Below are 26,266 nucleotides of genomic sequence, written 5' to 3'. Positions count from 1 at the left end.
TACAGTAACACAGCCACATCAATGTTTATAGCAGCTCAGTCCACAATAGGCAGACTATGGAACCAACATAGATGCCTTTCAACAGATGAATGGATAAAGAAACTGTGGTATATATACACAATGGAATACTATTTAGCCATAAAGAAGAATACTATGGCATTTGCAAATAAATGGATGGAATTGGAGAATATCATGCTAAGTGAAATAAGCCAAGCCCAAAAAAGCCAAAGGCCGAATGTTTTCCCTGATAAGTGGAGAATGATATATAATGGGGGTTGGGGAATGGGGAATGAGAGAAGAATGGAGGAACTTTAGAATATGTAGAAGGAAATGAGAGGGAGGTGGGTATGAAAAATGGTGGAATGAGACAGACATCATCACCCTGTGTACTTGTATGATTACATGAATGGTGTGAATCTACATTGTGTACAACCATAGAAATGAAATGATGTACCGCATTTGTGTACAACGAATCAAAATGCAGTCTGTAAAAAATTAAAAGCTAAATAAATTTTTAAAAATTTTAAAAAAAGAACCTATAAATGAAATGGAAAGCTCTTATAATAAGATAAAAAAAATTCTGGGCACATCTCTGTGAATTTTTGTCTTCTCCAGAAACTTAGTCTTATATTTCTTTACCAAATTGTTAGTTCTTTGATGCTTTGATTCTAAGTTTTTTTTTTATCTGCTGTCATAGAAGAGTTAGTCCAAACTTCTAACCCACCAATAATAATAGCAGAAATCTCCATAACTCACACTTAAAAGTCTACTTAAAATAATTATAATTTGGATGAATTGAATTATTTACCTTTATAAGTAATAAATTATTTTTATAAATTGCCTAAAATAGGTATATACCTACCAAACACTAAAATTACTTGTAAGTAATAATTATAATGCACTTGTTCAAACACACTACTACTTTTTAATGTAAAACAAAGCATGGTTTTGTTAATTCTTCCAACTATGATATTAAAGCTAGGGTCCTTGATTGTAAATAATAAATAGTACCTGGATGGCATTATCATCTCACCTATAGTAGAGAAGAGAATTTCTTTTGACAGAGAAGGTAATCTTTTCAAGTCACTTGACTATCAATAAAATTTGTAGATGCCTTAGCATATAAACTGAATGTGCTACCTGTTTTATTTATACTTTCTCTAATAAATATAATACATCTGAACTAGTATTATTCCTCTTTTATTAGTATGAAAGGTAAATCTCAGATGAGTCACCTAACCCACCCAAGGATACATGCCTCCAAATGGCAATGATAACAGAGAGAACAGATACAGACCCAGAAATTGTGACTTTAGAAAAGTATGTAAAAATAATTTAAACATGAGCCTGGGGATTTGTGAAGCCAGAAATCAATAGTTTAAATGAAAGTCATTTAAGAAGGAAGGAAGGTAGATATCCCCAATATCTATGACTTCTGAGTTATAAAGATAATTCATGAACCCATAAAATTCAGTTGCCAAAAGGGTCTTTGAGAGAATACTACTTCATGCATTCTGTTGCAAAGAATGAAATAAGACCAAACTGACTAAAAGAAATAGAGTAGGAAGAATATGGGAACAACAACAACAACAAAGGTCAGGGGAAAGAAGCAAAGGAAACAATCAAGAACATGAACAGGGAGCCTATAGAGTGTGGGAGAAAACCTTTACCACCTGGCACTTCAGATAGAACACTAATCTCCAGGATATACACATAACTCAAAAAACTTAACACCAAAATGTAGGGAACATTCCTCAAGCTTATCAGACAGCAGTCACTGACACCATGGTCTAAATAAGCCAAACAGTCTGAACAGAGAAACTGAGGTAATGGTAAAGACTCGCCATGGAATGAAGGTCTTTGCATTTGCTGAGGCTGAGTTTGAGCTGAGGGGAGGCCTCATTCTGACATGCATCACAGAAAGCTGTGTTGTGAGCTCGCCCGCACTGCCTTGCCTCATGCTGTGAGCAGGAGCTTGCCATTCCCCAAGTCCTTGGTCTCAGACCTGTTGCTGGGCAGAATTGCTTAGGCGTGCTTGGTTTGTTTACACTACCTGGGCCCTTGACGTATAGTTCGCCTATAGGCTGACTCTGTTATACTTTAACAAGTGTGTTAACCTGATTGGATAATGTGCCTATATAGGTCCTGTGCAACCCTAAATAAAATTAGATCCATGCCTTCAGAGCTCCATCTCCGGTGCCTGAGTAAGCGGGTTGGGTAAGGCCAGGTAAGGTAGGCATTGTTTGTCCTCACCTCAACAAACCTGTCTCTGAACATCTACACCAAAAAAACAAAACAAAACAATCCAATCAATAAATGGGCAGAAGAACTAAACACACACTTCACAGAGGAAATATGAATGGTCAAAAAAATATATGAAAAAATGTTCAACATCAGTAGCAATTAGAGAAACAAAAATTAAAACTACTTGCTTAGGAAATTCTAAAAATGCATTTCATCTCACTCCAGTCAGAATGGCAATTATCAAGAACACAAGTAACAATAAATGCTAGCAAGGATTTTGAGGGAATGATTCATTTATACATTGCTGGTGGGACTTCAAATTGGAGTAACTCTGAAAAGCAATAGGAGATTCCTTAGAAAACTTGGAATGGAATCACCAGTCGACCCAGTTACCCCACTCCTCAGCTTAGACCCAGAGGTTTTTTCAATGTTTAGAGCAGCTCGATTCACAATAGCCAAGCTATGGAATCACCCTCTGTGCCCTTCAACAAATGAATGGATAAGGAAAATGTGGTATATATACACAATGGAATATTACTCAGTTATAAAGAAGAATGAAATTATGGCATTTGCCAGTAAATGGATAGACCTGGAGAATATCATGCTAAGCAAAAAAAGCCAATCCCCAAAAAACCAAAGGTCAAATGTTCTCTCTGATATCTGGATAATAATTCATAACAAGGGAGGGTAGGGAGGGGAAGTACAGAAGTTCATTGGATTAGACAAAGGGAATGAGGAGAAGGGAGGGGCAATGGGAACAGGAAAGACAGTGGAATGAATTGGAAATAGCTTTGCTAGCTCACATATGAATACATAACCAGTGTAACTCCACATCATGTTCAACCACAAGAATAGGGTCAAAATTGCAATGGGTTGCACCCCATGTATGTATAATATGTCAAAATAACCTTACTGTATATGTATATCTAAAAACAACACATTTTTAAACAAAGAAAGAAAACTAAATAGACTTATTTGTTTAAGTAGCAGTTTCTTATTCACCTAGTTTGTCTGTAATTATTGTTATTAAATTTAAAAAGATATTATGGGACTATAAAACAGCAACTATTTGTGTCATATACAGAATAAGCTGTATTAAGAATGAGAGTCTTGCTGAAGAAATATAATTTTCAAATAAGAAAATGCATTGAAATGCAACATAGGACAAACAGCATGCTTAATAATCTATATTAAGAATGCATCTTTAGAACTTCCTTAGCAATGTGTGCAGTGAGAAATAGTCTATTCATGATGGGCAGTCCTTCCCCTTCTTTCTTTTCCTTTGCCTCCAAGGCTTTTGGAATCATGAGTACAGGGAAGTAAAAGACTGTGTTCTCAGAAGAACCCTGCACTTGTGGCTTCAAGGTGGGAACCCAAGATTCAGTTTCATCACTGAGGAGCCATATGACCTTGACAAAGCATTCTTCTCTCAGACACTGCTTTTCTAAGCTAAAACTTGAAGATAAAATGTTCATTCTATGGATTAGAAAAACACATTCAAATAAATTGTAAGTACCACCATACAAAGCGAATTTTTAATGATTATTTATTTAAAGCCCTCTAATTAAGTTCAACTCTCAAGGAAAAAAAGTGAGTTGCTATATTGGTTCAGCTCTCTATCTTTCCCCTTTATTCCTATTCCATAGCAAAGAATATTCCCACAGGAACCAGACCCAAAACATTGGAGTGAGTGACATTAAAGTGTGTGACATTAAAGTGTGTGTATGTGTGTGTGTGTGTGTGTGTGTACAGGGTTGGGGAAAAGAGGGGATGGGAGGTAATGGCAAAATTTCCAATCTCTAGTGTCCTTAAATTGAGCAAAGTCATTATGAGGCAGAACTAACCACCTCTACTTGACCAGCAGCCTCCTATCGTTTGTACCATTCAACAAATGTGGTGTTTTCCAGGAAATTGAAAGCACTGAAAAATGTATTTACCTGAATGTTTCTATATGTACAGATAATAGAGGGTGGTAGGAGTTGGGAGTATTTAAATGGAAGTTAAACTCCATGTAAGAATCTAAATGGGGAAGTAGAAAGTGGAGTCCTAGACTCTGAGACCCTGTGCCTAACTGGACCCTGTCATGTACTAATAAATTACTGAGCACCCCATCTATAAGACAAAGGCAATCAACTGAATGATCTCTAAATACCCTTTGAGCTTTCAGATTTAAACAACTTCTCATTAGCATTTTATCACTAAAAATTTGAAAATTGTTTTCTGGGACTAATCTGAAGATAGTAGTGACACAAAAATATTTTTAAATGTGGGCACACATGAATACACTGATGAGGTATATATGGATTTATCCAGATTACCCATGAGCTATTTTATAGTAATTTGCAACATGGTAGAACATACTTATATTCCATAATAGCGGTTTAAGACTTTTTTTTAAATTTTTTTTATTTTATTGTAAACAAATGGGATACATGTTGCTTCTCTGTTTGTACATGGCGTAAAGGCATACCATTTGTGAAATCATAAATTTACATAGGGTAATGTTGTTTGATTCATTCTGTTATTTTTTCCCTTCCTCCCACCCCTCCCACCCCTCTTTTCCCTCTATACAGTGCTTCCTTCCTCCATACTTGCCCCCCTCCCTAACCCTAACTCTAGACCTAACACTAACCCTTCCCTCCCCCCATTATCTGTCATCATCCACTTATTAGCGATATCATTCGTCCTTTGGCTTTTTGAGATTGGCTTCTCTCACTTAGCATAATATTCTCCAATTTCATCCATTTGCCTGCAAATGCCATAATTTTATCATTCTTTTTGGCTAAGTAATATTCCATTGTATATATATATATACCACTGTTTCTTTATCCACTCATCAATTGAAGGGCATCTAGGTTGGTTCCACAGTCTGGCTATTGTGAATTCAGCAGCTATGAACATTGATGTGGCTGTATCTCTGTAGTATGCTGATTTTAAGTCCGTTGGGTATAGGCCAAGGAGTAGGAGAGCTGGGTCAAATGGAGGGTCCATTCCAAGTTTTCTAAGGAATCTCCACCCTGCTTTCCAGAGTGGCTGCACTAATTTGCAGCCCCACCAGCAATGTATGAGTGTACCTTTCTCCCCACATCCTCGCCGACACCTGTTGTTGCTCGTATTCTTGATAATCGCCATTCTAATTAGGGTGAGATGGAATCTTAGGGTGGTTTTGATTTGCATTTCTCTTATTACTAGAGATGTGGAACATTTTTCCATATGTTCGTTGATTGCTTGTAGATCTTCTTCTGTGAAGTGTCTATTCATTTCCTTGGCCCATTTGTCAACTGGATTATTTGAATTCTTGGAGTAGAGTTTTTTGAGTTCTTTATAGATTCTGGAGATTAGTGCTCTATCTGAATTATGATTGGCAAAGATATTCTCCCACTCTGTAGGCTCTTTCTTCGCATTGCTGATAGTTTCCTTTGCTGAGAGAAAGCTTTTTAGTTAGAATCTATCCCAGTGGTTGATTCTAGCTTTTATTTCTTGTGCTATGGGAGTCCTGTTAAGGAAGTCTGATCCTAGACCAACAAGGTGAAGATTTGGAACTACTTTTTCTTCTATAATCTGCAGGGTCTCTGGTCTGATTCCGAGGTCCTTAATCCATTTTGAGTTTAGTTTCGTGCATGGTGAGAGATATGGGTTTAGTTTCATTCTGTTGCATATGAATTTCAAATTCTCCCAGGACCATTTGTTGAAGAGGCTATCTTTTCTCCATTGCATATTTTTGGCCCCTTTGTCTAGTATGAGAAAATTGTATTTATTTGGGTTTGTGTCCGTGTCCTCTATTCTGTACCATTGATCTACCTTTCTATTTTGGCACCAATACCATGCCGTTTTTGTTACTATTGCTTTGTAGTAGAGTTGAAGATCTGGTATTGCAATACCCCCTGTTTCACTCTTCCTGCTAAGGATTGCTTTAGCTATTCTGGGTTTCTTATTCTTCCAGATGAATTTCATAATTGCTTGCTCTATTTCTGTAAGGTACGTCATTGGGATTTTAATTGGAATTGCATTGAATTTGTATAGCACTTTAGGTAGTATGGCCATTTTGACAAAATTAATATTTCCTATCCAAGAACATGGAAGATCTTTCCATCTTCTAAGGTGTTCTTTAATTTCTTTCTTTAGTGTTGTATAGTTCTCATTGTAGAGGTCTTTCACCTCTTTTGTGAGACTGATTCCCAAGTATTTTATTTTTTTCGAGGCTATTGTGAATGGGGTAGTTTTTCTAATTTCTCTTTCTGAAGATTCATCACTTATGTATAAAAATGCATTGGATTTATGAGCATTGATCTTATAACCTGCTACTTTACTGAATTCACTTATGAGTTCTAAAAGTTTTCCGGTGGAATTTCCAGGTTCCTCTAAATATATAATCATGTCATCAGCGAACAGGGATAGTTTGAGTTCCTCTTTTCCAATTCGTATCCCTTTAATTTCTTTGGTTTGTCTAATTGCTCTGGCTAGAGTCTCAAGAATGATGTTAAATAGAAGTGGTGAAAGAGGGCATCCCTGCCTTGTTCCAGTTTTTAGGGGGAATGCTTTCAGTTTTTCACCATTTAGAATGATATTAGCCATGGGCTTAGCATAAATGGCCTTTACAATGTTAAGGAATGTTCCCACTATCCCTATTTTTTCTAGTGTTTTGAGCATGAAGGGGTGCTGTATTTTATCAAATGCTTTTTCTGCATCTATTGAAATAATCATGTGATTCTTGACTTTAAGTCTATTGATATGGTGAATGACATTTATTGATTTCCTGATGTTGAACTAACCTTGCATCCCTGGGATGAAACCCACTTGATCATGGTGCACTATCTTTTTAATATGTTTTTGTATGCGATTTGCTAAAATTTTGTTGAGAATTTTTGCGTCGATGTTCATTAAGGATATTGGTCTGAAATTTTCTTTCCTTGATGAGTCTCTGTCTGGTTTAGGTATCTGTGTGATATTGGCTTCATAGAATGAGATTGGGAGGGTTCCCTCCTCTTCTATTTTATGGAATACTTTGAGAAGTATTGGAATGAGCTCTTCTTTAAAGGTTTTGTAGAACTCGGCTGAGAACCCATCTGGTCCCGGACTTTTCTATGTTGGTAGGCTTTTGATGACTTCTTCTGTTTCAGTACTTGAAATTGGTCTATTTAAATTGTATATGTCCTCCTCCTTCAGTTTAGGCAATTCATATGTCTCTAGAAACCTGTTGATGTCTTCGAAATTTTCTATTTTGTTGGAGTATAGATTTTCAAAATAGCTTCTAATTATGTTTTGTATTTCAATCCTGTCTGTTGTGATATTTCCTTGTTCATTCCGAATTTTAGTGATTTGGGTTTTCTCTCGTCTTCTCTTTGTTAGTGTGGCTAAAGGTTTATCAATTTTGTTTATTTTTTCGAAGAACCAGCTATTTATTTTGTCAATTTTTTGTATTGTTTATTTTGTTTCAATTTCATTGATTTCAGCTCTGAGTTTAACTATTTCCTGTCTTCTACTACTTTTGGTGCTGTTCTGTTCTTCTTTTTCTAGGGCTTTGAGCTGTAGTGTTAGGTCGGTTATTTGTTGAGTTTTACTTCTTTTATTAAATGCGCTCCATGAAATAAATTTCCCTCTAAGTACTGCTTTCATAGTGTCCCAGAGATTTTGATATGATGTTTCTTTGTTCTCATTTACCTCTAAGAATTTTTTAATTTCCTTCCTAATATCTTCAGTTATCCATTCATCATATAATAGCATATTGTTTAATCTCCAGATGTTGGAATAGTTTCTGTGTTTTACTCTTTCATTTATTTCTAACTTCAATCCATTATGATCTGATAGAATACATGCTAGTGTCTCTATCTTCTTGTATTTGCTAACATTAGCTTTATGGCATAATATATGGTCTATTTTAGAGAAGGATCCATGTGCTGCTGAGAAGAAAGTGTATTCGCTCTTGGTTGGATGGTATCTTCTATAAATGTTCGTTAAGTCTAAATTATTGATTGTGTTATTGAGATCTATGGTTTCTTTGTTCAATTTTTGTCTGGAAGATCTGTCCAGTGGTGAGAGAGGCGTGTTAAAATCACCTAGTATTATTGTGTTATGGTCTATTTGGTTTCTGAAATTGAGAAGGATTTGTTTGACATACATGGATGAGCCACTGTTTGGGGCATAGATGTTTATGATTGTTATATCTTGCTGATTTATGCTTCCCTTAAGCAGTATGAAATGACCTTCTTTATCCCTTCTGACTAACTTTGGCTTGAAGTCCACATTGTCTGAAATGAGGATGGATACTCCAGCTTTTTTGCTGAGTCCATGTGCATGGTATGTTTTTCCCCATTCTTTCACCTTTAGTCTATGGGTATCTTTTTCTATGAGGTGAGTCTCTTGTAGGCAACATATTGTTGGATCTTTCTTTTTAATCCAATCTGCCAGTCTATGTCTTTTGATTGATGAATTCAGGCCATTAACCTTCAGGGTTATTATTGAGATATGATTTGGTTTCCCGGTCATTTGGTTCAGTTTTTAAATTTTATTCATTTATTTGTTTGACACAACTTGGTTCCTCCTTTATTTGTCAATTCCTTTAGGATAATTCCTCCCTTTGCTGATTTGCTTCTTTGTTTTTCATCTCTTCCTCATGGAATATTTTGCTGAGAATGTTCTGTAATGCTGGCTTTCTTTTTGTAAATTCTTTTAGCTTTTGTTTATCATGGAAGGATTTTATTTCATCATCAAATTTGAAGGTAAATTTTGCTGGGTATAAGATTCTTGGTTGGCATCCATTTTCTTTCAGGGCTTGAAAAATGTTGTTCCAGGCCCTTCGAGCTTTTAGGGTCTGGATTGAATAAGCTGCTGATATCCGTATTGGTTTCCCCCTGTATGTAATTTGGTTCTTTTCTCTCACAGCCTTTAAAATTCTGTCTTTATTTTGAATGTTAGGTATTTTCATTATAATGTGCCTTGGTGTGGGTCTGTTGTACTTTTGTGTATTTGGAGTCCTATAAGCCTCTTGAACTTGATTTTCCATTTCATTCTTGAGATTTGGGAAATTTTCTGATATTATTTCATTGAATAGATTCTTCATTCCTTTGGTTTGTTTCTCTAAGCCTTCCTCAATCCCAATAATTCTTAAATTTGGCCTTTTCATGATATCCCATAGTTCTTGTAGATTCTGTTCATGATTTCTTACCATCTTCTCTGTTTGTTCAACTTTGTTTTCAAGGTTAAGTATTTTGTCTTCAATATCTGAGGTTCTGTCTTCCAGGTGTTCTATCCTACTGGATATGCTTTCTATGGAGTTCTTAATTTGGTTTATTGTTTCCTTCATTTCAAGGATTTCTTTGTTTTTTTTTTCATTATCTCTAACTCTTTATTGAAATGATCTTTTGCTTCCTGTATTTGCTCTTTTAACTGTCAATTGGTGCGATCATTCAATGCCTGCATTTGCTCTTTCATCTCATCATTCAGTGCGTGCATTTTCTCTTTCATCTCATCGTTTGCTTCCCTGATCATTTTAATTATGTACGTTCTGAACTCCTTTTCTGTCATTTCTTCTGCCATGCTGTCATTGGGTTTTATTGATGTAACATCTAGATTTGTTTGCAGCATTTTCTTTCCTTGTTTTCTCATATTGTTCAGGTATCAGAGGACCGCTGAGATATTGCAGATTTCCTCTATTGACTTACAATGTCCCTGAAGATTTCTACATATATCCCCTCTTATCCTTCAGTAGGCTGAAGTCTTGGAGGAAGTTGATAATGCGGTGCTCCAAAAGGAAGCTGCCTCTCTAGGAGAGGTGGCCTTCAGATGGGGTATATCCCCTGCTAGTGGGCAGAGGTGCCTCCACTTGTTGACCAATGGTCATCCAAAGGGGAACTAGACTGCGGGCTGAGGCAAGGCCTGTTTGGGCCTGAGTCTCTGGTTTTACCGTCCTTGTGGGGAAACCTCACCCAGCAGGGAAGACTCACCCAGTGGGGAGGTCTCATTGGTCAGTTCCCTCCTAGAGGTTCCCCTCAATTTACAGCTCCCGCCTGGGCTGGGCTGCCTTCCTCTGCAAAGTTCCCAGGGGCCCAGCCCTATCTCCTGGGCCTGGGAGCCTCACCCTTCGCAGATGAATCTCCTTAGGCTTCCCCTCCTCAGAGAATCTGCCCACAGTCCTGGAACCTTTGCTGTGCCCCTAAGCGTGTCTCTGTGGGGCTCTTCCACCAAGAAGCCTCCTAGATCCTGGGACCCTGCTGTGCACCTAATCACCTGGCTATGTGGCCCCTCCTCTGAGCAGCCACCTGGGGCCCCGTACAATCGCTCTGAGTCCCAGAGACCCACCACACACCTCTTCCTCCAGACAGCCGCCCAGTATTCCAGTGCGGTCACTAGGAGTCCAAGCAACTCATTGCGTGCCTCCTCCCACCAACCACCCATAGCCCTGGGCAATCAATCACTCCAAGTTGAAATGACCCTCCCCGTTCCTCCTCCTCCTCCTGGTAACCCCCCGGGTGTTCAGGAGCGGTCGCTTTGAGTGGCTCTGAATCCATGTGACCTGCTGCACGCGTCCTCTGGGCAACCGCCCAGAGCTCTGGTGCAGCCACTCAAGACCAAGCGACCTACCGCGCTTCTCCTCCAGGCAGCCCCCCTGTGTTCAGGAGCAGTTGCTTGAAGTCCAAACAACTCACCAATCGCCTTCTCCTCTGCGCAGCCGCCTGGAGCTCTAATGGAGTCACTGTGAGTCCAAACGACCCGACGCGCTCCTCCTCCTCCTCCTACTCCTCTGGGCAGGCCCTGGTGTTCAGAAGTGGTCTGAGCCAAACAGCTCACCACAGAGCCCCTCCTCTGGCAACCGCCTGTAGCTCTGGTATAGCCACTCCGAATCCAAGTGGCCGCGCTCCTCCTCCTCCTCTTCAGGGCAGGCCCCGGTGTTCTGAGTTCACACAGCTCTCCTCCCTGCTCCTCCCCTGGGCAGCCGCCGGAGCCCCAGTGGTTGCTCCGAGTCCCAGCGCTGTGCTGAACGGCCCTCTTTGCAACGCTCCCAGTTGTCCGAGTTCACTGCTCCAGCGGGGGGAGGGGTGTCGCGCCCGCAGCTCTACTTCACAAAGTTCCCTGCGTTCCGGGACTACCATCCCATCCGGGACGCCTCCCCAACAGGAGAGACCCACCCGGCTGCTTTGAGTTGGTCCCAAGTCTCTCAATATCTCCTCTTTTGAATCCTGAGTCCTGGAGCAACATGAAATGCAGCCACCCTCTAGGCCGCCATCTTGAAACCTCCGGTTTAAGACTTTTAATAGTGCTAATAGCCATTGCTTGTGGAAAGCTCAAAAAGCCTTAGATGCTGAACAAATTAGTTTATATGTCTTCTTCCTTAACTCTCTTATTATTCTTTGAATATTAAGATACTTTACAGATACAGAAATTGAGGCTCAAACAACTAATAAGTGTTGGAGCACAGGTATGAGTCTGATTCCAGCTATACAACATTGATGGCAGTCCTTTCAGGTGACCAGTTCTTAAAAGAACTGTGAATAGGAAGAGGCTGTGTATCTACTGCAGTTTAAACTGTTGGCAAGGTCAAGGTTTAGCTAGTAAAACCATTATTCACATATAATTACACCCACAAGTAGTAAAATGTTCTTTTTATATAGATTATTCTGAAAGATTCAAAAGTGCATATTACCCAAGAGAAATGAGGACAAAATTCTCTTGTTAAGAGTTCCTAGATAATTTAAATCCCTTTCTCAATTTACCTCCACCTAGCCCAAGCTGAACTTTCAATTAAAATCACTGCAGTTTGAAAAAAAGAAAATGTAGTGGCTTGGAAGAAAGGAGAAACAAAAAGGCCTTGTATTGTCTATGCAAATCAAGACCCATGCAATAGTAACATGGCAAACTGCCAAGCTCTTTGAGTGATATGCATAATTTCCCCCTTCTCATGCCCTATTGCCTGTATTTAAGAAAAAATGAATATAAAGGATAGCCTCAGCAGTTAGCAGAACCTTTGCTAGGCTCTCTAATGGAAAATTCAGCTTGCCATATATTTGAGTTTATCACCAATTGCATCTATTTACAGGTAATCTTTAGGACAAACTACCTATAGTATGAAAATAATAAATTTTTCTAAAAAAAAAAAGATCTAGGAGAGTTATTTGGGAGTGGGCTTTGGCATCTTGGACAAGTTTAAAATAACAATTGATATTTCAGACTGCATGTATTATCTCTTATGAAATACACTCCAGGTTCCCAGCCCCATCTTCTACAGATTAATATTATAGATCAGACATATATCAAGTTCCTGGTTTCCACTTCTGGAATTGGGAAAGCTAGGAGATACAAAGTCTCTGAGAGAAGAAATAATGAAAGACAGAGAGGATCAAATTCTGCAACAGAGAAGGAGGGAGACCCTAATGGTAACAGAAATAAATTCAATTTTGTCTCAGGAAATTTGGAGTGAAATGAATTTCCTTTGCAAGGTCAGACACTCGAGGTGAAGGGCAAATAAGTCAGGAGCCACAAACACTGAGAACAGCAGGGAATAGGTGACCAGGAATAGATCAGGACAGAGGGTGACAAACATTTTCTATGAAGGGCAAGATTATAAATATTTTATGCTTTGTGGGAGTAAGTGGTCTCTGATGAAACTACTCACTCTGCCATTATATTGGCCATAGACAACATGAAAATGGGTGTGGCTGTGTTCTAAACTACGTGTGGACCCTGAAATGTAATTTTCATGATATATTCTTTTTATGTTTTTTCAACTATATTAAAATATAAAGACCACTGTTACCTTGTTGCAGTTATAAAGAAGTGGCGGGGCACATTTGGCCCATAGGAAATTATTTGTTGACACCTGGTTCAGCGTAAATCATTCAGAATGAATTGTATAGAGCTCACTCCTTCCTTTCTTTTTTCCTTCTTCCTTTACTTCTTCCCTCCCTCTCCCTCCCATCTTTCCTTGTTCTGCTGTGGTTCTGTATGCTTAAAAGTAGTTGCTTATGAAGTGATGGCAGATGAATAAACCGAGGATCTGATTCATGAAATGCACATTTTACACAAAAATAGAAAATTATACTAACAATGACCATTACTTATTAGATGCTACTATGTTCTGAACACTGCTTTGTTTGTTTGTTTGTTTGTTTGTTTGTTTATCTATTTATTTGGTACCAGGTATTGAACCCAGGGGTGTTTGGCCACTAACCAATATTCCTAACCCTTTTTAACTTTTATGTTGAGACAGGGTCTAGCTAAATTTAAGGCCTCCCTAACTCCCTAAGGCTGGCTTTGAACTTGCTATCCTCCTGTCTTGGGCTCCTGAGTTGCTGGGATTATAGGCATGTGCCACTTGCACCCAGATTGAGCACTATTTTTTATATATATTGAATATTTGATGAAGTAGAAATTATTTTTTTTATTTTTACAGACTGCCTTTTGATTCATTGTACACAAATGGGGTACGACTTTTCATTTCTATGGTTGTACCCAATGTAGATTCACACCATTCATGTAATCATACATGTACATAGGGTAATAATGTCTGTCTCAGTCCATTATCTTTGAAGTGGAAATTATTATTACTCCATTTATAGATAAGGAAACTAAGCAACAGACAAAACATTAAGATTTTTAGCTGTTTATAATTTATCTGTAATTCTGGAATTCTAGAAGTTTACCAACAAAAAATAATACTGCAAATTTTTAGTTAAATCTGACCTGAATTGGTGTTTATATATGTAGTCTTTACTTTACCCAATTAGGGGAAGTATTCATACATTCCATTGCATAAATATTAATTTGTTTTATTATCAAATGTAATTCTAGACCCTGCCATGCTTTTCCATAATAGCTAATATATTAATAGTATTACTTTTCAAAGGTCTAAACCACTCTGAGTTTCCAAATATATCTAAATGTATGGATATTGGTCAATATATTGTACTCCGTTTTACCCCCATATTCACTGCCAAATTTTGTATTGATCTTCATGAATGATAGTGCAGTTTATGAAAGAAAACTATATTAGTCAGGTATAGTGACACACACCTGTAATACCAGTGACTTGAGAAGCTGAGGTACAAGGATTTGAGGTTTGAGGTCAGCCTTAGGGTCTTAGTGAGACCTTCAGTAACTTAGACCCTGTCTCAAAATAAAAATGATTGGGAATAGAGCTCATTGGTAAAGCACTTCTAGGTTCAAACAAAAACAAAACCAAACCAAGCCAAACAAAAAAAAAAAAAAAAAAAAAAAGAATCAGAACAGAAACAAAAATATTAGATTAATAGTTATAAATCCTTGAATCTAATTCAGCCTGTTAACTAATCAACTGGGACCTTGAAAGTGTCATTCCTCCCTCTCTGAACCTCAGGTTCTTCATTTTGAGATTATCATCTCAAATACTCAGAGGGTCAGGCAAGAAATCTAAGCAAAGAAGGAGAGAAACTAGAGCCCCTAGAAGGTAGAGGCTGCAGCAAACTGAAAAACACAGGTCCTGAAACTTGTCCCATGGACATGCATGTTTCAAATATTATAAAACTTATTTGAGAAAAATAAAACATCTGATTTTCATGTGAATATACCTAAATTTTTTTTATAAAAACAACAGATGAAAAAATGAAATCCTATACAGTCTAAAAAAATGTAGGTCTGTAGGCTAAGTGAGTGTGATGTACAGGCCATAGCCCTCAACTGACTGATGGGATATAATATTGTCATATACATATATATATATATATATATATGTATTCAGACTCAAATTCTTTTCCCCCTGAGGTCCATGTGCAGTGACTTGCCTTTTTTTAAATGCTTGTAGCACATATATTCCACTCAGTCAGCTCTTGGCATAGACTGCCTTCCATGTTCAGTTATTGTTTTTCATTCTTCATGTCCTGTATTCCTAACTAGATTATAAGATCCTTGAGGACCCTTGAGCATGGTGAAATATCTCAATTTCCATAACAATTGGCTCAATGCCTCAAACACAGTAAGGGCTTAATGAAATCATTTGGATTGATGTAGAAATATGTTATAAATAGCCCTAGATAAGTCAGAAAGACCAATTTTGAGTTACTTGGATTCTTCATTGATAGTGGTACACACTAATAAAATTGACCAAATGGGGACTTTGGAATACAGCAAGCCTAAGCTAGACAAGGGAAGGAAATAAAATGGATACAAATTGGAAAGGAAGAAATCAAATTATCATTGATGGCAGATGAAATGATCCTATCCTTAGAAGCTCCAAAAATCACCAGAAATTTCTCAAACTGATTTAAAAATTCATCAAAGTAGCAGGAAACAAAATCAACATGCAAAAATCAATAACATTTTTTGTTTCTTAAAAAATTTTGTTAGCACTTTCTGTTTATACATAGCACGTGAGTTCATCCTGACAAAGTCATACATGCATGGAAATCAATTTCAGTTCATGATCCCCAATAACTTTTTATAGACCAATAATGAATGATATGAAAAATAAGTAAGAAAACAATTTCATTCATAACAGACTCAAAAAATATGGTGGAATAAATCTAACCAACAAGGTGAAAGACCTCTACAATGAAAACTATAGAGTACTGAAGAAAATGCTAGAAAAAGGAAAGAATTCCCATATTCGTGGATAAACAAAACTGGCTATATTATCAAAAGCAATCTACATACTTAATGTAATCCCCATGAAAATATAAATGACATTCTTCAGAAAACAAGAAAAAAATGATTTAAATTCGTATGGAAAAATAAAAAGCCCAGAATAATCAAAATACTTGTGAGCAAAATGAGCAATGCTGGAGGCATTATGATACCCTATTTCCAATCAAGTTTCAGTGTTGTAGTAATAAAAGTAGTATGATACAGGCATAAAAATAGACATGGGATGTCTATACAATAGCACGTGAGTTCATCCTGACAAAGTCATACATGCATGGAAATCAATTTCAGTTCATGATCCCCAATAACTTTTTATAGACCAATAATGAAAGATCTGAAAAATAAGTAAGAAAACAATTTCATTCATAACAGACTACAATGGGATACAATAGAAGGCACAGAGACAAATCTATATATACAGTCATCTGATCCTTGACAACAGAACCAAAATCATACATTGGAGAAAAGAAAGGTTTTTAAAAAATATTACTGGGAAAACTGAATATTCACATGTAGAAGAACATAGTTAGATCCTCATCTCTGACCCTACACAAAAGACAACTCAGAAGGGATCAAAGACTTAGGAATTAGACCAGAAACTTTGCAACTTCTAGAAGAGAACGTAAGGCTAACACTTGAACATACAAGTGCAGGCAATGACTTTCTTAGTAGGACTCCTAAAACTCAGGAAATAATACCAAGAATTAGTAAACAGGATGGCATTGATTAAAATGCTTCTGCACAGCAAAGGAAATGTAAGAGTATGAAGAGAGAGTCTATAGAATGGGAGAAAATCTTTGCCAGATACTCTTCCAATAGAGGATCAGCATCTAGAATATATAAAGAACTCAAAAAGTTAACAACAAAAGCAAATAAACCAATCAATAAATGGGCAAATGAATTAAAAAGACACATTTTATTCTTAAAAGAAGAAATACAAATGGTAAAACAAATACTTTAAAAAATTTTTGAATATCTTTTTCAATCAGGGAAATGCAAATCAGGACTATACTGAGGTTTCATCTCACTGCCGTTAGAATGGCAGCCATCAAAAATATAAACAACAATAATTGCTAGAGAAAATGTAGGGAGAAAAGAATATTTATATACTGCTGGCAGAATTGCAAATCAGTACTACCACTATGGAAATCATTATGGAGGTGCCTCAGATGAATGGAACTATCATATGACCCAGATATACCACTCTTCAGTATTTACTCAAAAGAATGAAAGTCAGCAGACTATAGCAAAACATAAATACACATACATGTTTATAGCAGTTCAATTCACAGTAGCCAAGATAACAGAACCAGCCTAAGCATCTGTTGACAGATTAATCTATTAAGAAAATGTAGTTTATATAAAAGAAGAAGTTTACTCAACCATAAAGAAGAACAAAACTATGTCATTTGAAAGAAAATGGATGGACTTGGAGAACAAAATGCTAAATGAAGTAAGCCAGATTCAGAAAATCAAAGGTTGTATGTTTTCTCGCATATGTGGAAGCTAGAGAATAAAGGGGAGAAGGAGGAGAGAGAGAGAGAGAGACAGAGAAAAGAGATATTTCATGAAAATAGAAAGGAGACCAGTAGAGCATATAAAGGGGACAGAATATATAAAGGGGATCAGGTGAGGAAAGGAAAATATGGGGAATAAAATTGACCAAATTATGTTATGTGCATGTACCAGTAAATCACAATGAATCCCATTATTATGTATAATTATAATGCATCAAAAAAAATTTAAAACCTAAGCAGGAATGTCAGCTCTTGAAGCTATATGACCTTGAAGTTATCATAGAACTGACCAAGAAACACCTAGCTCATTTGTAAAACAAAATGTTAACCACATTCACCTGATTTGGTGTATTAAATAAAATGATGCTTAAAGTATATAGCATACAGGATGTGCCAATAACCACTGATTCTTTTCCTTGCTTCTCTGACCAAGGAAAGAGAAGGGTTCTTACAGGAGATTTAAGATTATTCCTCATATTGCTCTTCATCATGGATAGAAAATCAAGTGTAGTAACTGCTGTGGAATACCCAGGGATCAAGTACACCTATGTAACCATAGTCCAAGACACTGGTTTTACACTCTAACTTGTGATTTCAAATCAAGTATGGTTTTCTGAGTTGACTTGAAAAATACTTCTTCGAAGCAATCAAAATACTTCAGCTAATGTATGGTCTGTGGCAAGAACATGTTTGTAGCTTTGAAGAAAATAAAGAAAAGTTTGAGAGAAACTATATGGTCCCCAAGATTGTTTTATGCCAAATATAATAAATATTAAAAATAAAAAGACATATTAAGAAAGCGTAAACAGTGTTTTGGTTTTCACAGGTGCACTCTGAACTTCCAAATGTCTATGCACGGGAGCTGCGTGAGCAGAAGACTGCCAGTGATGGATAAAAAGGAGGCTTATGAACAGAGCTTCCAAAATGGCAGAGGCATTTCATCACAGAATGCCTCTAAAATACTGGGGTGTGAATTGGAGCAAATTATATTCCATATATTTATAGTCATATCAAATTTAATCCTAATGTAATATATGTTTATTATGAACCAATAAAAATATGGTGAAAATGGGGACTAACAGCCATGTGATCCAACCTTTATCTCTACAACCTCCTGATGGTTAATCTGGAATTACTCACTTTCAATCCCAAGGAGAACTCAGTCCTTCTAGTTATAATATTTGCCACACTAAAAGGAATAAAATTTAGACAAGACCTTAGAGCTGTTTCCTTTTCTCTCCCAAGCCTGATCTCCGTAGACACACAAAATAGCTTAATGTAACATGCATATTTGTATGCATAAGTACTGGATATCCTGTTGTGTTTCTGGAATTATTTATGCATGAGAGATAAAACAGAATAAATGTAATGCACTTTGTTAAATGAGTCATCATTATTTGATGACAAAACACATGCATTGTGCCTTATTTGAGAACACCTAAAATAGACAAAATGCCTTTTGTACAACTAACTTTATTATCCTTCAATTATATTCTTCCTTATTATGGGATCGATATGTAACAAGAAAAAAAATTGACATTTCTAGTGTACTTTTTTTGAAATTCAGTGGCCACTATATTTTTAGTAGTCTTTATAGTCTTTCATGTATTTCTATAGTTCATTCATTGTCATTTTTGAAAAGAAAATTGTATATTTAGTATGGAAGAGAAACAAGAAGTTTCTCTTCCCTTGGGAAAGTGATGGAGCCTGCTTCTCAATAACTCCAATCTAAGAATCCCAGGTTTACCAAATACAAACTCTTGTTTTCCATCTGAAATTTAAATTTAACTGAGCATTCTGTATTTTATCTGGCAATACATATTACTCCAATTCTTTAATATGGGAAAGAAGTCAGACTGTATACATTTCTACTTAAGTATTTTCACAAGTATTTGACCTTATTATGTCTCATAGCATTCCACCTGTGGAGCACTGGGAACATTATCTTCATTCTAATCAGGTAAGGGCTGAGGTGCCAGGATTTATGAATAATGCAGGCTCAGAGAGTTAATGACAAATAAGCTAAGTATTCACTAGTAACTTCACAGAGACACAAACACCTAGTTCATTATGGAATTGCTGTCTACTTTGTACAACAGGCACTCATACAGATATGCCTGTCAAAAGTGTAAACTTCCACTTACCCTTCTGTTTTATTTATGCAGCATAAATAAAACACTATTTCCTAAAACAATATTCAAATGATTCATCATAGGGGCATTTTTTTTTCTTGTCACAGTATGACTTATGGACTGAAACAATGAATTCTTCTTTTCTGGAGAAAACAATTTTTTTTAAAAAAAATCAATTGAAACCAAACATTTAACAATTTTATAAACACATTAATTACATATGAGAATAGAGAATACAGAGTTAGGTGTGGATTTTGTTGCCCTAAAAGACAAACTAATAGTCACAGTTGTTCTTTCAGGACACAATAATTAAAAGGCATTTTAAGTACAGTATTGACCTAAATAAATATTCAATGATGTCTATGTGAAGAGAAGCCAGTTTTCCTTGAGGTAAATGTTCTTACTTTAGGCAACATTACTTTCAGGAAGACTCGACCATGACTGAGCTAATAATCATTGAATTGAAGTAAATAGGGGTATGGAGAAGAATTGCTATTGTTAATAATCTAAGTAACTCATTTATCTTGAAAAATATCAGCATTGATCAGGGTTTTAGGCTAAAAGACTGTCAAAACAAGCCAAGCATTAGATAGAGTGACTATGGTTAACACTTCATGAATTGGCATGGCAAAAATCTATTCTGTCAAGATTTAAAATAACCAAATGTAAGTTTCTGTTTTCTTTCAACACTGACCTTAAAATCTAGGCATTAAATTTGGATATTGAGCGAATATTTTGCCTCCCAGAATATTGTACTGCACAAAATCTGATAGACATCTTGACACTAACATCCCCAGGACTTTCTCTCCCAGTTCCTCAATTTTGAGTGCTCACATATGCCACTGGCCTCATTTTTGGTTTCTACTCCTCATAATAGAGAAATGGTCTGTCAGTTTGATCTTCAACTTCCTGAAATCATCTTAATTATAACATGTGACTTCCTCTGATCATCACAAATCCCACTTTGGTGGGCCTCAATTTCCTCAGGTGTGAAGTTCTCTGAGAAGCCTGTGGCCACCCAGAGGTAGGGATCAGGCTTGGAGCTGAACAAAATTTCTCAGCTTATAGCACATCTCCCTGTGTCTGTTTTACTTAACTGTGTAGATGACATTGAATTTGAACATGGACCTCCAAGCCTAGAAAAAAATGTTTGAAAATAGTATGCACAAGATGACTTGACTCTAAACAAACATCAGTAATGATTTATTAATAAAGGATTTCAAAAGTCTATCCCCAGATTGACTTGAGAAGTTACTCATCAGAACAGGGTCAAAGACATATACAGTACTGATTATGTGCTAGGCTACTTACCATCATGATAGCAGGCAGGAAAAGCCCTAGATATAATCTTAATCACTCTACAATTACTTATTAAATTAGATCCATGAGTATCTTTTATTGACATTAACTATAAAAGCAAAATAAATTATTCCCAAAAGTTGCTCTGGAGTTATGTTTGCTGATTGGGTTGAGTTGTTTTTTGTTTTTGTTTTTTGCTTTAATTATTTTTCTATTTAACACTTCTCAAGTAGAATTAAAGTCATAGAGAAAAGTTAATTCTTATCTCCAGAATTTTACATGGATGTTTATACTAACAGTAACATTTATGGATATGGCTAATTAATCATGCAAACAGTTCTTACTTTATTTTTTATAGGAAGTTATATTTATTTTTTTATTTAGCTTTTAATTTTTTACAGACTGCATTTTGATTCATTGTACACAAATGGGGTACATCATTTTGTTTCTATGGTTGTACACGATGTAGATTCACACCACTCATGTTATTATACGTGTACATAGGGTAATGATGTCTGTCTCATTACACCATTTTTAATACCCCCTCTCGTTTCCTTCTATGTATTCTAAAGTTCCCCCATTCTTCTCTCACTCCCCATCCCCACACCCCCATTATATATCATCTCGTCATAGTCTGTTTTGCATGGGTATAGCAGACTACCACAAACAAGGTAATTTAAAAAGAAAATGCATTTATTTCTCCCAGTTCTGAAGACTCAGAAGTCCAAGATCAAGGTGCTGGCATGTGCTGCGGGGCTTCAAGTGGCATTATGACGGTGGGAGGTGTCACATGAGACACAGCAAAGGTGCAAACACACATTTCTCTTCCTCTTTTTAAAAAGCCACTAATGCCATCTTGGAGGTTCACCCTCATGACCTCATCTAGATCTAATTACCTCCCAAAGAGCCCCACCTCCTAATACAATCAACATATGACACATAAACTTTGGGGGGACACATTCAAATTATAATTATGGTACAAGTATTATAATTACTTAATAGTAGTCCCTTTATTGGAAGTCAATAAGTCATTACTGATAGATGCCGTAGAGTATAGCCAGATTCACCAATACTATTTCCTCTTCCTATACGCATAGAAAGGGTACCTGTTTTAGTCTCTCTTGAAGTTAAAATTGGGTCATAGGACTAGCCCTAGCCAATAGAATGGCCTCCTCCTTGAAAGTTCCTGTCAGATCCTCAACTCTTCCCTACTAACTGAAAGTGAAGAATATCTAGATGGTAAAGCCACCCTGAACCAAAAGCCCAGATGCCTGCATCTTCACATCCTCACTTGGATAATATCCTCCTACTCTATATTGAGATACGATGTGGGCAAGAAATAAATCCTTGTTGTGTTAAGCCATTGTGATTTGGGTGTTGTTAAAGGAGCTTACCAGCATTACTTTTATATCAAGGAAGTGGTTCGGATTCAATATTCTGTGTCACCTTAGCATGGTTCACGATCAATGAAAAGTAGTCTCAGATCCAAAAGGGAGCAAGGAGGGAAATGGTGACTAGTGTGAATTGGTAGCAGAGTTCATGCAATGCAGAAAAAAACAAAACAGAGAATTGAGTTAGGAACCTACAGAATATGAGACTTGGCAAATCAAATGCAAAAATAGCAGAAATAAAGGCAGAGATGAAAAATATTGCCTAGAGCTGGCTCCTTTGTTAGGAATGGCAAGACAGGCCACCAATAGAGAGTAAAGCCCCTGAGGACTCTACAGGCTATACCTAGTACCTATTTCTCAGGTCCAGGTTAAAAGATAAACTCCTGAGTAGCCAGACCTGTTGAAATGCATATTGCCAAAGAGAGCTCTGAGAAAAAGTGTGGTTTGCATATCTAATTTGGAGACCTAGATATTAGCTGAGAATTCTGAGTACCATGAAATTGGAGTGAATGAATCTTAAATTCAGGCAGTTTTCTATAACAAGAATAATAAAGGCTAGAAATACTGTACAGTGATTTTTTTTCACTTATTTTACTTCTCAAGTATACTTATCCCTTTCCAATTTTGAGAACTTAATATAAGACTTTCTTCAAAAGTCTTGATGATGGTCAGCAAAGACAAACTAAAACCTCTAAGATTTCAGCAAGCACATCTAAAGAGATGGGAAGTCTTCAATTAAGCTCTATTTCATGATGGCAAATTAAACAGTATGTCTAGTTGTTCCTACTTAACTGCTCCTGACAAGATTTTAGGTGGTGGTTCCTGCTGATAGATTGAGTGCATAGGAGTGAGAAGGACCAGAAATGGGTAAGGGAAGTGAAGGATGTGAATAAATATGTATTTGGAAGATTTCCATTTAATTCTTTTGAATGAGCTTCTGTTTTGCGTTAGCAACATCTCTTGGGAAATCAGCCACAGTGCATTTGTTTCACTGTTCCCACCTGCATATTGAATGAAACTGTGCAGACTCATTATGAATGTATTCTATACTGATTCTAACTAAGGGAAACACAGTGAAAACGTCAGGCATTGGCCTGCCAGTCCTGTATGGTGAAGAAAGGCCTCACCATAGTCTCCCTCTTTTTCAGAGAACTACATTTTATCAAACTTCAAGTTTGCAATAATTTCTTTAAAGGCTTTTTAGTAAAAATTTGACTACATGTATGTGGATCCAGTAAGCCTATTTATAGGCAAAAGTAATAAGAGAAATGAAATCATAGCAAGATGATAGAGTCATGGATCTCTGTATTTCATAAACTAGTCCGTCGTCCTTGAGTTTCTCCAAAGAATTATCTGTGCCTTTATAGGTTAAACAGCCTTTGTGAGAGTGATTTCACCAAGAGTTGCACACAAAATGTTATATCTTAAGAATATAAAGGCCCTGGGTGCTGTGGCACACGCCTATAATCCCAGCATCTTTGGAGGCTAAGTCAGGAAGACCACAGGTTCCAAGCCAGCCTCAACAACTTAGAGAGGTCCTAAGCAACTTAGTGAGACCCTGTTTCAAAATACAAAATAGAAGGGGCTGGAGATGTGGTTCAGTGGTTAAGCACCCCCGGGTTCAACCCCTGTTACCAAAAAAAGAGAAAGAAAGAAAGAAAGAAAAGAAAAAAATAAATATATGTATATGAAGTAGGAGAAAAATTGAGGCAGGTGGAAGAAATTAGATCTATAGTGATGCAAGAAGGCCTCCATCTGGTTCCATTGTTTTTGTTTGTGTTTGTTTTGTTTTAGCCTGACTACAGAACAAGTCTCAGAAATTCATGGGTGGCCACAAACAGGAGTTTCCATGACCTTAGTGTCACTGAATTCCCTTATTTCCAGAATTACATCTTTTGCCTACTGGTCTTCTCCCCTTCTCCTCAAACACATATGCTCCAGGTAGCTCTTGAGTCTCCCATCTTTGAGTATCTGTGCTGCATCCCACTGTGATTTTTCTGCATGTACCCCACAAAAATATTTGTAGAACTCAGTGGAAGTATAGCACACACATAACATAAGAAAGAGATCATTCTTATAGAGGTTAAGTTATTCTTTTTTTTTTTTTTTTTTTTTTTTTTTTTTTTTTTTTTTTTGCTGGGGGGAAGTATCAAGAAGACCAGCAGAAGGTTAACTGGTCAGCTAACCAAATAGTAATTATTGAGTAGCTACTTCAAACATGGCAGAACTCCATTCATTTTAGGAGCTGGATTTTAATCACAAGAAGGAGACCCAAGGGATGGAACTGATGGTATAATAATTGGACACTGGGTGGTTTATCAAGACAGGATCAGTTACAAGGGTCCAGGTAGGAATCTTATTCATGCAGAATAATGCAGGAGCACATCTGGGCTTGAAATATGCAAGGCCAGATCTCTTATCTTAATCCCAAGGAATGATGGTAGAATTTCAGGCACCATGAAAGATAAATAATATATTGCATTTTTTGAGTGCTAAGTATTATTCAAAGCACTTCATATGTTTTATTTCATTTAATCCTCACAACCACCCTATGTACAACCATCCTTTAAATTTTTTTTAAAAAAGACATTTTTTCTTCCACATTTTTAAAATTATGCATAATAATCCCAGTCCTTTTTATTTTTCATTTTGAGACAGGGTTTCATTAAGTTGCTGAAGGTCTTCCTAAGTTGCCTAGGCTGGCCCTGAACCTGCAGTCCTCCTTCCTCAGCCTCCCAAACTGATGGGATTACAGGCATTAGCCAGCCTGCCTGGCTTCATTCTCACTTTTTAGAGGAGACTGAGGAACAAAACGGTTAGGGACTAACATATCAAAGGTCTCACACACATATTTAGTTAGTGATGGAGCAGGCATTTGAACCCCAGCTAGCCATTTGGAGTAGGTGACCTCACTTCAGGCCCCCAAATCCACTTCACAGGCAGTTTCCAGCTCTGCACATCTGACTCCAGGGTCTGCCGCAGCCTTCAGGGCACGGTGAATACTCAGTCAATATTGCTGCCTTTCTAAATGTTGTTTGTTTCTATTTCCCTGACTCCTCCATTGCTGCAGCGCCCCACTCCCCCAACCTACCCCGTGGATGGCCCCGACATTAAGTATTGGAGAGGCAGAGACAGAGTGGGGAAGTTTCAGTGAAAAGCAACAAAAATGATTCAGGAAAGAAAGGGTTGATGTATGTGGAAAGATAAAAAGAGATATATTCATCTGACTGGGCGGGTGATGGCTAAGAAAGGGTGTGAACACTGGAGAGGGCAAAGAATGGGCTGGATCTGTCTTTGTTTAGATACTTTACAGCTCCACCATCAATACTTCTCTTTCTGTGGGCTCATGCTCAAATCCAACAAGGATTTATTGGGTGTAGGAGACTTTGCTTTTAGATTCAGTATATTTCCAGAGGCTGCGTCTTAAGTGGATCAGTTGAGAGGGAAAAACCCGAGGGCACCGGCACTTAGTGCCGTCGTCTGAGCTGATGCACTTTGGCATCATTGTTGGAAGTCACCAAATGATAGGGGTGCGATAGCAAGATATGATTTTTATGCCTGAAAGAGACCTTAAATATCGTAAAAAATTTTCATTTTATACGTGTGAAGACTAAAGCTCTAAGCAGTCAGCTGCTGTGTGCAAAGTCTTACACAGAAATTGGTGGCAGGGAGGCAGGGAGGCATCTGATTAGAAAGAACAGCTGGAACCAAAGCTGTGGAAAAGAGCCAGGTTCATCCACAATACAGATATATCAAGGGACCCCTTTGTAGGGGGCCCAGCTCTAATCTCCAGGGTTTAGTCATAAATCAGACAGACAAGGTACTTACCTTCTCATAGAGACCAGAGGAAGGGACGAACCCACAGTACAAAGGCCATCGTCTCCCCTGGGTGTGAACCCAAACAGCCCAGAGTCAGTGTACAAAAGCAGAACTCTGCCAGGTGATCTCTCTAATCCATGACCACTTATTCCAAGTAAACCCCAATGGAGCCTTATGCTTTATTGGTTTATAAATCTCTGTAAATACTCTGACATTTCTCCAACTAAGTGATAGGGTCTACATTCACTGCCCTTGA

At 37.2% G+C, this 26,266-nt stretch overlaps 1 protein-coding gene across 2 annotated transcripts in view; it reads right to left on the bottom strand.

Annotated features, from left to right (window-relative positions):
• Positions 1 to 26,266, bottom strand: part of UNC13C (unc-13 homolog C) — an 869,114-nt gene that overhangs the window by 512,543 nt on the left and 330,305 nt on the right. The window lies entirely within an intron of this gene.

The sequence above is a fragment of the Sciurus vulgaris genome (genome assembly GCF_902686455.1).
Source record: "Sciurus vulgaris genome assembly, chromosome: 2".
NCBI lineage: Eukaryota > Metazoa > Chordata > Mammalia > Rodentia > Sciuridae > Sciurus > Sciurus vulgaris.
The sequence above is the reverse complement of the archived record's forward strand: the minus strand, read 5'-3'. Positions and strand labels throughout refer to the sequence as shown.